The 15,630-nt window shown below is 31.2% G+C and overlaps 1 pseudogene; it reads right to left on the reverse strand.

Moving 5' to 3' along the window:
* Nucleotides 1-12,653: 12,653 nt before the first annotated feature.
* On the reverse strand, nt 12,654-14,634 carry LOC112029594 (cytochrome P450 714C2-like; annotated as a pseudogene).
* Between the last annotated feature and the right edge of the window lie 996 nt (nt 14,635-15,630).

Raw genomic sequence — 15,630 nt, forward strand, 5'->3', positions numbered from 1 at the left:
AGGCAGTATTCACTCACTAAAGACTTTTAAGAGTGATAATATATATTATTTTCTTCCAATAATAAACAATTGAGTTTTGCTAAGACATTGTCAAAATATTTAAATTTTTGCAATGAATAATGTCATATACTACAATTGAAGGTCTTTGTCAAATACTTGCAATTATCCACAATAAATATTTTGTTATTTATACTTCATTTTTTATTATCTTACATTTTATGAGTCTAGTCATGATATTTAACTTAGTTTTTAATGAATACTATTTTAAGTAAGAAAAGAAAAAAAGAAAAAGAAAAAAAGAAGAAGAGGATAACAGAAGGCATGTGTCATTGAAGTTTCCATTAGATTAAATAAAGTTTAGAATATTTAAACTTGGGAAAATTAACGTTCTCTAGGTAACAAATAGAATACTATATATATTCGTTAAAAATTCCAAAATTATCATAGTATCCAAAAAAAAAAACAAAAAAAAACAAAAACAAAAACCACCAAAAAGATTGAGATACCCTAAACCATCCATCAAAATGATAACCCACTCACCCCCACCCCCCAAAAAATCCATCAAAATGAAGAAAATTATAAATCTCCAAAATGATCACAATATGTCTCAAAGCTTTAAGTATCACCCTCAAACTTTTAAAGTTCGAATGAAAATAACTTTCAAGACCTTCAAAGTAATTCACAAACTTTGGAAGCACAAAAAACCCCCCAACATCGTGATGCTTATAGCTAGACATGGCAAAATGGGCAGGTCAAGTCGGGTCAAACGGGTCACGGGTCAAAAACGGGTTAAAAAGGGGGTTCGGGTCAATTGGGTTGCGGGTTGAGTCAAGTCGGGTTGACCCGTATTTTTCACATGATTTTTTTTAAATTTTTTATTTTTATAAAGAAAATAACATGTATTTGTCATTTGGAAAGTTATGCAACAAATTACTTGATGTAAAATGCATTATTTTGAATTCACAACTTATATCAAGAATGAACTCAGTTAAACTTATTAAAACTTATTCAATCATTTCAATATTATACAAATCCTAACATTACTATCTAAAACAAAATAACATAAAGATAAGTAAAACAAATACACAAGTTTTATTTCTACACAACATCAACATCCCAAAACATAAAACAAAATTACAAATGACTTATTAGATAACTCATTTGATAAAGAATAAAAAAATATAAGAAATTTGCAGTTTTGAAAATTAATTTTATAATCTATTATCAATTGTGGTTGACACTCTATTTCAATTTGAGATATACATTAAAGTTTGATTTCTTATTTATTTATATATGGTCTTTTTTATGAAAATCATATTATTGTTAAGCAACACATACTCTAGGAAATATCATAATTTATGTTGAAAAGCCGTTTATATTGGACATGAATTGTTAAAAAAATAGGTCTAAACATTCATAATTTATGCTAATTTGATACTTTGGCTTCACTATTTTCACACTTGTGAATGTTTCTCACATATGTCTACAATTTTAAATATATTTTTTTAACTCTACGGATTATCTTGGCATATACTTTGCTATTTGATATCTAAAAATCTTTACTCATTACAAAATGCTCAACCACATGCATTTATCTTTCAATTAATTTGCATACAGTTACGTAAATGTATCAATTGTTTCCTTAAAACTCACAATAAACAATTAAACCAATATTATCTTAATTTTGCTATTTTTTTTTACCCAAAAAAAGTTTTAAAAAAATGGTTCGGGTTCGGGTCGGGTTGTGGGTTAGGTCGGGTTGACCTGCAAAAAACATGGATCGGGTCACGGGTCAACCCGTTTTTGCTTTGGGTCAAAAAAATCGGGTTCGGGTCAAGTATTTTTTGGGTTGGGTAGGTCAGGTCAGAAAATTCTAACCCGTTTTGCCATGTCTACTTATAGCGCATTTGTCCTATTAGGTCATGTTATCTCTAGTGTAATTCATTAATTCTTATAATTTTGGGGAAGGGTGTATTTTGTTTATTTTGGAGGTTTGGATGTATTTTGATCATTTTAGAGTTTTAAGGGGTATTGGTCATTTTAGAGGTTTTGGAGACATTTTAGTTATTTTAGAAGTTTGGCGATATTTTGGTCATTTTGAGAGCTTTAGGGGGGGTATGTTGGTCATTTTAAAAGTTTTATGGGAATTTGGGCATTTTGATGCTTTCAGAAGTATTTTGGTCATTTTTTGATTTTGGAGGATGCTTTGATCGCTTGGGATATTTCAATCTTTTTGGAGCTTTTGGAGGTATTTTGGTCCTTTTAGTGCTTTTGGGGTATTTCGTTGATTTTTGAGCTATTTTGGTTTGTTTAAAGGTTTAGGGTTATTCTAGTCTTTTTTAGAGAAAGGAATTCCTAATTGGAATTAGACTATGGGTCCGTTTGGATAGCACTTATTGTTGCTGAAAGTTGATAAAAACTGATTGTAGCTGAAAACACTGTAGCAAAATAATTTTTAAATGTGTGAATAGTGTTGTGGGACCCACTTTTAATATTAAATATTGCGTGAACAGTGCATGAACAATGCGTGAATAGTGCACGCACAGTACACGCACAGTGATTTTTGTCTCTCAAAAGTCAATAAAACCGGCAAAAAAAAAAAAAAAAAAAAAAAACAGAAAACGCAACTCTACTTTCAGCAAGAAGAAGCGCTATCCAAACCTAGGCTATCTCTTTCCATTGATTCTTTTTTTTTTTTTAATTACTTTNATTTTATGTGATACTCATACTTGGAAAGTTGGAATGACGATATATAGTATTCTATTTGTTACCTAGAGAACGTTAATTTTCCCAAGTTTAAATATTCTAAACTTTATTTAATCTAATGGAAACTTCAATGACACATGCCTTCTGTTATCCTCTTCTTCTTTTTTTCTTTTTCTTTTTTTCTTTTCTTACTTAAAATAGTATTCATTAAAAACTAAGTTAAATATCATGACTAGACTCATAAAATGTAAGATAATAAAAAATGAAGTATAAATAACAAAATATTTATTGTGGATAATTGCAAGTATTTGACAAAGACCTTCAATTGTAGTATATGACATTATTCATTGCAAAAATTTAAATATTTTGACAATGTCTTAGCAAAACTCAATTGTTTATTATTGGAAGAAAATAATATATATTATCACTCTTAAAAGTCTTTAGTGAGTGAATACTGCCTTTAGCAAATAAGTTTTAAGAAACTATCATGGCAAATAAATAATCATATATTAAAATAGTTACTCTAAGTTTAAGTACATGGTTTCATTCTTCTTTAAATGGAAGTTTTATCTTAATTTTCTCACTCAAAGGGGCAATCCGAAACTAGTAATCTTTAAACATAACTTGTTTCTCTCCTTTCAAACCCCGCCACCTAATCCTTGGGCTTCTCTGTCTAATATCTCTCTTTTTTCCATCTTCTAATACAAATATTTAGTACCCACACCCTATGTTGAGAGGCTACACTCTCTCCTGATATCACCTTACAATATTTACAACATCTACTACGTACCCACATTTCGAGTAAAGATGAAATCTACGCAATTCTCTCTTTTACCAAGTGTTTGTTAATATTAAATAATACACAGTTGCCAAGTCTAGGATAGCATCTCCCGATTCATTCCTTACTCCATATCTTTAACCTCTATGAACTCTTTCAAAGCCCCGTCATTAATCTTTTCCAACATGACCGTTAAGCTCCCCTCCAATAAAAATCTTTTCCCTGTTTGATTCTTCTCCTAGGACAAGTTATATTAACATAATTCTATCCCCCATCCTACTAACATCAACAACTTTTTTAAAACTTTTGTCTATGTTTATCACCACCCTAATTCTGTTGTTATCTTTTCATATATACCATAATTCTTATCCTATATGTTCAATTTCACTAGATTTCAAACCTATCCATTCTTCCCCTTGTCATTGTATTTACTATTTCCATTAGTTTTCTAAATAAAGACCTTAAAACCTCCAAAATAAACTTAAAAATTCCAAAATTATCATAGTATCCAAAAAAAAAAACAAAAAAAAACAAAAACAAAAACCACCAAAAAGATTGAGATACCCTAAACCATCCATCAAAATGATAACCCACTCACCCCCACCCCCCAAAAAATCCATCAAAATGAAGAAAATTATAAATCTCCAAAATGATCACAATATGTCTCAAAGCTTTAAGTATCACCCTCAAACTTTTAAAGTTCGAATGAAAATAACTTTCAAGACCTTCAAAGTAATTCACAAACTTTGGAAGCACAAAAAACCCCCCAACATCGTGATGCTTATAGCTAGACATGGCAAAATGGGCAGGTCAAGTCGGGTCAAACGGGTCACGGGTCAAAAACGGGTTAAAAAGGGGGTTCGGGTCAATTGGGTTGCGGGTTGAGTCAAGTCGGGTTGACCCGTATTTTTCACATGATTTTTTTTAAATTTTTTATTTTTATAAAGAAAATAACATGTATTTGTCATTTGGAAAGTTATGCAACAAATTACTTGATGTAAAATGCATTATTTTGAATTCACAACTTATATCAAGAATGAACTCAGTTAAACTTATTAAAACTTATTCAATCATTTCAATATTATACAAATCCTAACATTACTATCTAAAACAAAATAACATAAAGATAAGTAAAACAAATACACAAGTTTTATTTCTACACAACATCAACATCCCAAAACATAAAACAAAATTACAAATGACTTATTAGATAACTCATTTGATAAAGAATAAAAAAATATAAGAAATTTGCAGTTTTGAAAATTAATTTTATAATCTATTATCAATTGTGGTTGACACTCTATTTCAATTTGAGATATACATTAAAGTTTGATTTCTTATTTATTTATATATGGTCTTTTTTATGAAAATCATATTATTGTTAAGCAACACATACTCTAGGAAATATCATAATTTATGTTGAAAAGCCGTTTATATTGGACATGAATTGTTAAAAAAATAGGTCTAAACATTCATAATTTATGCTAATTTGATACTTTGGCTTCACTATTTTCACACTTGTGAATGTTTCTCACATATGTCTACAATTTTAAATATATTTTTTTAACTCTACGGATTATCTTGGCATATACTTTGCTATTTGATATCTAAAAATCTTTACTCATTACAAAATGCTCAACCACATGCATTTATCTTTCAATTAATTTGCATACAGTTACGTAAATGTATCAATTGTTTCCTTAAAACTCACAATAAACAATTAAACCAATATTATCTTAATTTTGCTATTTTTTTTTACCCAAAAAAAGTTTTAAAAAAATGGTTCGGGTTCGGGTCGGGTTGTGGGTTAGGTCGGGTTGACCTGCAAAAAACATGGATCGGGTCACGGGTCAACCCGTTTTTGCTTTGGGTCAAAAAAATCGGGTTCGGGTCAAGTATTTTTTGGGTTGGGTAGGTCAGGTCAGAAAATTCTAACCCGTTTTGCCATGTCTACTTATAGCGCATTTGTCCTATTAGGTCATGTTATCTCTAGTGTAATTCATTAATTCTTATAATTTTGGGGAAGGGTGTATTTTGTTTATTTTGGAGGTTTGGATGTATTTTGATCATTTTAGAGTTTTAAGGGGTATTGGTCATTTTAGAGGTTTTGGAGACATTTTAGTTATTTTAGAAGTTTGGCGATATTTTGGTCATTTTGAGAGCTTTAGGGGGGGTATGTTGGTCATTTTAAAAGTTTTATGGGAATTTGGGCATTTTGATGCTTTCAGAAGTATTTTGGTCATTTTTTGATTTTGGAGGATGCTTTGATCGCTTGGGATATTTCAATCTTTTTGGAGCTTTTGGAGGTATTTTGGTCCTTTTAGTGCTTTTGGGGTATTTCGTTGATTTTTGAGCTATTTTGGTTTGTTTAAAGGTTTAGGGTTATTCTAGTCTTTTTTAGAGAAAGGAATTCCTAATTGGAATTAGACTATGGGTCCGTTTGGATAGCACTTATTGTTGCTGAAAGTTGATAAAAACTGATTGTAGCTGAAAACACTGTAGCAAAATAATTTTTAAATGTGTGAATAGTGTTGTGGGACCCACTTTTAATATTAAATATTGCGTGAACAGTGCATGAACAATGCGTGAATAGTGCACGCACAGTACACGCACAGTACTTTTTGTCCCAAAAGTCAATAAAACCGGGCAAAAAAAAAAAAAAAAAAAAAAAACCAGAAAACACAACTCTACTTTCAGCAAGAAGAAGCGCTATCCAAACCTAGGCTATCTCTTTCCATTGATTCTTTTTTTTTTTTAATTACTTTGTAATATTTTACATCATTGAATATACCCATTTGAAAACAATTAGATGATGGCAAAATTATAAAAGATTGGGATTCCTTATTCCTCCTCAATAACAATCAAATAGTTACTTGAGATTTTTGCGTAATTCTTGAATGCTTACCTTGGAAGATATAGAATAATGGATGGATATTGTACAATTTGACCTTTTCTGATATATGAAACATGAGATTTCACTAAATCAATTCGCATGAAATATGGAGGTACTTCGGTTATTTATGAGGTTTAGGGATATGGAGGCACTTTGGTCATTTTGATCATTTTATGGTTTTAAGTTATTTTGGAGTATGGTTAAGGAACTCTAAATTTTTTTTGGGTTAAACATTATTTCAAATCTAAGGATTTTAAATAAAATTCTTGGTGAATTTGGCCAAAATTCATGTTGATGTGTGTGAAACTCCTTTATAGAGACTTGAACCCCGGCCTTTGTCCCTTCAAACTTCACAAACACTTATACTTATGAGGTGACCATCATGTCAAGGGTATGCAGTAGTAAATCCAAATTATTGACCATTAAACAATCTAACCAAAATATTTTGATTTTAATTATCCAAATCCAAATCCACATGCATAAAAGACAAGTTCTAAATAAATTCATCATTACTATAAATAATTTAATGATAACTCTTTGACATTATAACTCCCAAAACCTTTCTCTAAAAAAACCTTAACTTTTCTTATTGTGTGCGCCTTACGGTTAAAGGGGGTGAAAATCCTCTTCTTCTTCTATTTTTTTTCTTTCTTGCCCTGTCACACCCCACATTGTATTTCTTTTTCTTGTTTTTCTCCCTATGGGCTGCACATGTATATTTAGTGACAAACTCGAAACTTAAAATAGTGTCAACCACCTAAGGGTTTTATAGTTGAATTAGCACTTCTACATGCACAAAATGCCTAAAAATTTAGAGAGAAAAGGGTTCCAACTGTGAAAATTAAGTCTAAGGTTTTGGAAGGGGGCCTAACTACAAAAATGAAAAATATTGTAACTAAAAAAAAATAAAAAATAAAAATCTTGGACCCAGGGGGGGCCCGGGCCCCCCTTGGGCCCCCACCTGGGTCCATCCCTGTATATATGGATTACTTGTTAACCATATGCTTCTCTACTTTTTTTGTGTGCATTTGGCTCCAGCTTAAAAGGCTAGCTTATTTTACTATTCAGCTTATTTTTGCTACTACTCATGGGCTCCACTGCACTTTTTGATACTATTCATAGGTCCCGCTGTACTGTTTCAGCTAACTTTTACCTTTATCTATAGTACTTTTAACAAAAAGTTTTCAGTTTTAGCAAAATAAACAGAACCCAAACAAACCCTTCGTCTTAATACCTCAAGCTTCAATAGAATTTTTAGTGCCTATCCATTACTTTGAGCTACTATGTTCAAAATAATTAGGTATGAGTAATTCACATTTTATCAAATCACTATCATTTAAACAAACACTCTTTTTTTTTAAGACTTACGAATGCGCGGAAAAATTTGATATGATTATTTTTTATTGAATAATTATTGAATTAATATATTAGATTTTATATTTTTTTTAGAAGTGAATATGTGTTATTTGAAATTATGTTTTAAATTAGAAGTTTTTTGAAGTGTAACATAATATATTTTGTAGTCAGTTATTATATATAATGATATATGTATGAAAACTTTTTTCATCATATGAACATATAAATAAATCCCATAATATATAACTCTTTAAATTCATAAACCAAATGATTACTTAGATTATATGGTAAAATAAGACCAACATATTCATCATCACATTACAGTATCATGTAGATATAATTATATTAAATCACTTTTTCTTTTTTTTTTTATCTAGTCTCATAAACGAAAATACCATCTATACTGTAATAAGATCTTTAGAGATATATGACAAAATTCTTAGTTTGAACAGTCGATTATATATATATATATATATATGTGGGGCTAGTTTCAAGTTAAATATGCTGTAACTTTAATTAATGTTACACCACTCAATATTTTTTAATTGGATGTAAATTTTGACAAATTCACCGTTAAACTACATTATTTTCATATATTTTTCATGCTTGCAAATGTTCAAGGTGATCAAAGATTAATAATCATGTCATCAGTCATTTGTATACATTCAAATTTTTGTAGTTTAAAATAATGCATAAAATTTTAGTTTATGGATCGAATGATAAATAACATCCAATTGACATGAAAATTGGCATGAATGTTAAGAATATATAGAACATGTAATTCAACGGTAAGATTTTCAAAATATGAATTATATAACAAGTTATTAGGTGGTATAACATTGCTTAGAGTTACACCGGGTATAATTTGATATATATATATATATAAACCATCCAATACAAACTTCTATTAGAGGATAGAATCGATAACTTTAATACATAAATTTGGCAAATGATTGAATAGTATACTAACTTCAACTTAGTGAGATTGAGATATTGTTTTATAGGGAGTGTACATGTTCTACCAAGAGGAATTAATCAAGGAACTTTTAATCACTATCAACTATGTTAGTTTGCTCTTTGTTTTTCATGATTTCTCACTTTTCAGAATGAAAATGGCATTGACATATTTAATCTACGATAATTATAGAGTAGTTATACAACAATATTCAATACATTATTGTTCAAAACTTTGTACAAATAAATTCTTCTTTCAATTCAATGTGTTGTACATACTTAATGCTAGCTTGCATTACAAATACCAATGACTTCATCATAGAAACCAATCCTATTGAGAAGTTTATGTGGTGTAATGCTTAATAGGGCAAGAGTGGGGGCACCTTAGGCGTTGTGTTTGTTGTTCCCACAACATGAGCTTAATCTAGTGCTATGTAATAAAATTTTTGCAATTTCAAAATCATAAAGTGACTTAAGGGGAAAAGAAACAAAAGATTAATTCAAAATTTTTAAATGAATTAAGCATTGCATATATGAAAGATTTAAGCAAATAATGGGACATAAAATGTTATTCAAACTAAGGCAAACATTAAACTTTTTTTTTTTTCATAAGGTAGGTAGTGGTGGAGGGGGGATGGTGATGTTTAAACTAGAAACATGGGTCACTACAAAGAATATCTTTACCGTTAAGCTATCACTTGAAGCTCAAAAATTAATTTAAAAGGCTAGGCATAAGGATAATTGGAATTCTAACAAAGAATTAATCAAGTTCCTCGAGTATCTATACAGAAAAAGATTAAATAGTGTAATTATACTCTGGAGTAAATTGTAGTTTGTTTTATTCTCTTTTTGGTTTTTCCTCAAAGAAGATTAACTAATCAAAGTAAAAGTTTTCCAAGAAAACTTATATTAGCTAAAAATTTTGATGGCAAAGATGTCGAATATTTGTAATAGAATGACCAAAATATTTGAGAATAACTATAAATATTTTTAAAATGAATTTTACCACACACATGGAATTCAACAATAACAAAATTACTACACTGGATTTTTTTTTTTTTTTTTCTAATACACCAAAAATAAATACAAAAAAATTTCATTATCAATATGTTTCATATCAACATTAAGAATTTTCACAACAATGATGGGCCAAATAAAATTGCGTTGACAATTCTTAGTCAATTAAAAATAACAAAAGTCAATATCATTGAAAAGTTGGGGAACAAAAATAGCAAAATCACTTCACAAAGACCAAATGCAAGAATACCAAAAAGGGAAGGGAAAAAAAAAATATCATTTCTATGTGCATTTTGTTCACCTCAATGGTCTTAACTTTGAAAATGTCTGACAAAACAATCAATAACTTCTCAAAATTGTGAAAACTAAAGTTTGATTGAAAAATGTGGAGAACAATTAAGGTCTATCTGGCATTAGCTTTAACTTTTAGCCTTTAACTCTTATGTGCAGCATTTTAAAACAACATGTTTTCCCACATTTTTTTTACTTTCTTTTCCGTTTTTTTCTCACTTATTTCAAGATTCAAGTATACTTATGCACACTTTTAACAAAAAGCTAGATAAGTTGTTTCCAAATGAACACTTAATATTGAGCTAAATTATCTTGTTGTAGATGATGGGGTGATCATCCTATAATGTGCATTAGCATATATAACATTATAAAGCTTAAATAAATAATTGGTGTGAGAGAGAGAGAGGGGGAGAGGGGGAGAGAGATATATAAGGTTGTGAAAAACTGAAAATTTGGAACAAGAAACATTGTAACGGTAGATAAACGAAGAGACATAAAACACATCTTTGGGCAGGAGATTTGAGTGCTACAATTTGGTTTGGATACTTGAAATTTTAATTGTATCCACTAAAAAAATAATGAATTATTCAATTTTAATAATTACTTGAAATTAGAAATAAGAAAAAAAAATTGAAATCAATCTGGGTGGCTGAATAGTCAAACATTTGTATCTAATGAATAGTAACGTTTGTAATTTGGAACAATAACATTTGCATTTAAGAAAAATAATAGTTTAGTTGAATAGTAATAGAATGCATTAATAGTTTTATCCATGATCTATATCTAATTATTTTATAAAAAAATTAGAGAAAAATCATAAAGGAAAAAAGGATTTTTTTTATAATAGAAAAAGGTATGACGTGGTGGATTAGGTAGCTCGAAAGGAACGTAGCAATATTAAAGTATGAGTGTAGCATCTAATGTTAATACGCTCCTGTAGGGATGAAGGGCCCAGATATAAGTACTGGGCCGTGGGCCGTGCCCGAGGACATCAGATAACTCGAGGACAAGTGAATACTAACCAAGGCATAAGGAGCTGGAAACGTTGTCCGAGGAGAAGTACCTCCTCGGCTAAACAGAGTAGAGGTCAAAGGTCCGATCCTTCATCAAGAACAAGGCAACTGACGATCGTGCTGGTAAGGATAAACATCAGATAGAGAGTTGGGAAATATAGAAGAAAACTGCTACCACCGCATTAAATACTTTGCATCTAACCCTCTAGCCTCATTAATGTGGAGCTGATACCTAAACAGTAATCTTCAGCCTTACCAAAGACTTCAAGAAGGTGCTGATGAGACAAGTATCAAAGCCAGCAATCTGTTCTACAAGTAGAGGGCTGAGATGAAAGAAGGAATGAGAATATAAAGGAGAAAAACGTCATTACAAGGGGATTGGGAGAAAAGCTAAGGAAATATCATTGTGTACTTGAACTTTAATTTTGTATAAGTTTAAGAGAAATATATAAGAGCAGAGCATCCTCGGACTTGGCTGAGGAGAATTTTTCTTACATAAAATTGTTTGTTTCATTCTTTCTAGCACCAACTAACCTACTTTGAGCACCATCACCTTAAATCATTGAAAGTTCATTTGCAAGCCCACGCTCTAACAAATTCATTGTTTTGGGCTCTTTGGGCCATTGACCATCCACTTGGGCTTTGGGAGCAAATCGTGCTCTTACAGCTCCTTGAGAGAGAGATATATATATATATATATGGGTTGGATTCAAGTTGTACTTGGTATAACTCTAAACAATGTAACACAACCTAATAACTTATTATTAAATTCATATTTTAAAAATTCTATCATTTGAATTACATGTTTTGTATGTGCTTAAAATATATGCCAATTTTCATGCCAATCAAATGTTATTTACCATGCAATCTATAAACTTCTATAAACTTATCTTTTATGAATTATTTTAAACTACAAAAAATTGAATTTAAACAATTGATTGATAATCATGGTGAAATTTTGCAAGCACGGAGATTATATGAATTTAATGTAATTCAACGGTAGATTTGTCAAAATTCACATCCAATAATAGAGTTACAATAGGTGACAAGAAATCCATTATAATCAGGTTATTGAATAATTCTAGACTGAATTTTAAATTCTATTTGTTAAAGTATCAAAAATCATGTAACTCGTAGTCCATTCTCTTTTTAGGAGAATCAAGGTATATATAAAATCCCCTCCTTTGATTATAACTACTGAATTATCAAAATTAACTCTTTTGGTGTTTGAAACGTTAGATCCAATGGAGGAACTGGGGTCCTCTACTTCAATGGCAATGTCCATCTATGGCTTTCAATGCTCTTTTTAGTTTTTTTTAAGGATATGGGTTGGGCCAGGAGTGTGGGGTTCCTATGAATCAAATTTTCTATTCCTTGAAATCCAGCTATCCTAGTTGTTGAACTGTACATAAGATTCAAGATTTTGAATTTTCATCTTCACATGTATGTTAGCAATTGCTTAGTGTTATAGGATTAGACCCTGACTCCTATTGTTGTTCATTATTGCTTCAAATATTTATGATCAGTAAAAATAATGTAACCAAAGGAACTATAACAACTTCTCCAATTACTACATAGTCTACATCGCTCCCATCTTTTTATCTTCTTATTACCACCAAAGCCTTTCTCAAAGCTCTAGGAAATATTAACCTATCCACACACGGAGAGTAACTCCATGTTCAAGTACAATAACCAACCTAAATGCAGGGGAGTGTTGGTATACTGGCGATAGTGAAAAGCAAAACTTGGATAGAATGAGAGATAAAATCACCTTCAGTTCTGTCATGGCAAAGTGTTGGCCAACACAGCCACGAGACCCAACTCCAAATGGCATATAAGCCTAGGGAGTCTTGCAAGCCCCAACAATCCCATGAGCAAATCTTTCCGGATTGAATTTGTGTCCATGATCAGGTCCCCACAAATCATAGTGCTGTTGCAATATTGGGATTGGAATCTGCATGTTTACTCCTTTTGAGATCATAATGTCTTTGAATGCTATGTCTTTCAGGGCCTCTCTGACCACAAAAGCCGCAGGTGGGTACAGACGCAACGTATCTTGGATAACCATTGTCAACTACCATCAAATACAAGATTAGTGAACCTATGTCAATGTATGGGTGTGTCAACTCTCATGTATTAATTTCTCAAAGTTGAGTACATGGTTTCAGAATTTGTGAAGCGTTGATGTTAATCTCTCCTTGTAATATTTGGTAACTAATGTGTTAAGTACTTTATGTGTGAAATTTAATGAAAAAAAAAATGTTTTCAACCTCAAAGGAATAATTATAAGAAGAATATTCAATCATGTTACTAGCCACTAGAAGTCACTTTTCTGACGATACCTCAATGGGGTATGAAAATTCATTCCTGAACGTTTTTCTAGGCACCACCTTCAATTCTAAGGAAATCTTGCATTTAAAAGTGCATATGATACCAATATATGTGCAAAAGCATTCTTACAACTATATACTATATATATGCACAAAAGTACCATATATAACACTCCTACATGCATTCTTTTTCTCTCTTGTTTGCTGGGATATTCTGAATTAACATGCATCCATATGTAGTGGAAGTGTTTTCTTGGAAGATAATTTGATAAAATCAAGTACATAAATAGCTAAAACTAATAGTACTATTATACAGTAACTAGAATTATAAATTTTAAAGAAAAATACATACCGTTTTCATGTTTCGGAGCATGTTGGCATCCGGTAGACTATCCCTAACTATTTCGAGCACCTCAGCACGAGCACAGGCTTGCCATTCAGGATTTGCAGCCAGCAACATCAAGCTCCATGAGGCTGTGATGCCAGTGGTCTCATAGCCAGCAAACTATATGCTTTTGCAATTATCCACAAGGAACTTGTCGCGAGAGCTATCTGTTGATGGGCCATAATAGCCATTATTACTTTTGGCACCTTCAAGAATCATTTGTAAAAGATCCTCCTCATATGATGCTTCAGTGCGCTGTTTTACCACCTTTAATATCATTGAGTTGATCTCTTCTTCAAGTATCCACATAGCTCTATTGTTTTTTCTCGGCAAGAATCTATAAATTATACATAACATCAAGTTTGAAATATTTAGGAACATTCATCCCTAGCGATGTTCTCTCTTGTTTTTTCCCCATTATTTATAAAAGAATAGAAATACCCCTAGTTCTCTTATCTCATAAATCCTCACAACCCATGAAAGGCCAGGGTTGAATCTAAATCCTAAGGCCAGTGTTAAATCTAAATCCTACTCTTTTAAAGAGAAGTATCATTAGGCTATAAGAACACTAGGCAATTATAGATGTTCACAAACAACAAACCAAAATTTGTCAATGTTATAGTTTTCTAGTCTTTCTTATTAAGATCAATGGATTCAAAATGTTACCATACCTAAAACCAGGAACTCCTATATTTTCCTTGGACATGATTCTTCGAAAGAGCTTTGAGTTTTAAGAATATTTCTTCCCCTTGGGAATAGTTGCTTCCAAAACAAGCTCTTGATATTATATCGGTGGATAGGCTTCTGAAATCCTCAATGATTTCAATGCCTGCAATCCCTCCCTCATTTTCAATTCTACTTTCCGAACTTCTTAGCATTGAGGCTGTTGAGTCCACCATTAGATTTACCATGCCCTTCAGAAGGAAATGCATATATTATTTGTAGCTATATAAAAGTTTACAACAACAACCAAACCTTAGTCCATAGAGATTTATTAAATAATGGTATAGTAGTTGTTGGTTTTTAGACCTCTGAAAACACTTCGTTTAACCTAATTCAATAGCAAAGTTGTTACCTAGGTTAAACATATATCAAACATATCATGCAGCAGAAAATATAAATAATTAATACAAGATATGATGACCCAGGAAAACTAATGAAACAATCCAATTTTAAGGTAAACCTGGGGAAACCAATCCCAAGAGAATAATACACTATATCAGATAGAAGTTTACAGTCAAGAGTATAAATCCATATTAAACTTAACTATGATTATCAAATCTAGCTTTGAAACCCTCAGACTTCTTTGACGTGGATCTGCTTCAACATTAACCTCCAATTCATGCTTTAGATCTCCAACATAGACCCCCAGTCTATGACTCCAAGACCACCCTTGAAGGTTTAGATCCAGCAACTTTGATTACTAGTATTCAACAACTTTAGATTTACCAGTTCTAAAAGTATGTAGATTCATTTTCGATAGTGATTTTGAAAGGAGTAGACACATAACATTTTTAATCTCAAAAGAGAAGCTCCAACGTCTCTTCAAAAAACATGCTGTAGAGTTTCCTTTAAACTCTATGTGAATTAGATTTGAAACCCTAATCACTTACTCGCTTTAATGGGCTATTGGGCCGAAATTAAATTCTGTAGAAACACAGTTTGATCGGTCGAGCCTGTCATTTTTCAAATTCCTGAACCTGCAGTTTCCTTGTTCTTGTATCCTGACTTGCAGCATCCTGAGTATTGTCTAATTATACCTATGAACTTTGAAAACTCAGATTTGTGCTAAAACACAGGAGCTTGTTCAGACCCCAAATAAAAAATACAGCTAGATTGATTTTACTCTGACTTAGACTAAGTGCGAAACAAGAGTAAATAAGCGCAATGAACCAATAACACTACCC

The sequence above is a fragment of the Quercus suber genome, unplaced genomic scaffold, assembly GCF_002906115.3.
Source record: "Quercus suber isolate HL8 unplaced genomic scaffold, Cork oak 2.0 scaffold_185, whole genome shotgun sequence".
Lineage (NCBI taxonomy): Eukaryota > Viridiplantae > Streptophyta > Magnoliopsida > Fagales > Fagaceae > Quercus > Quercus suber.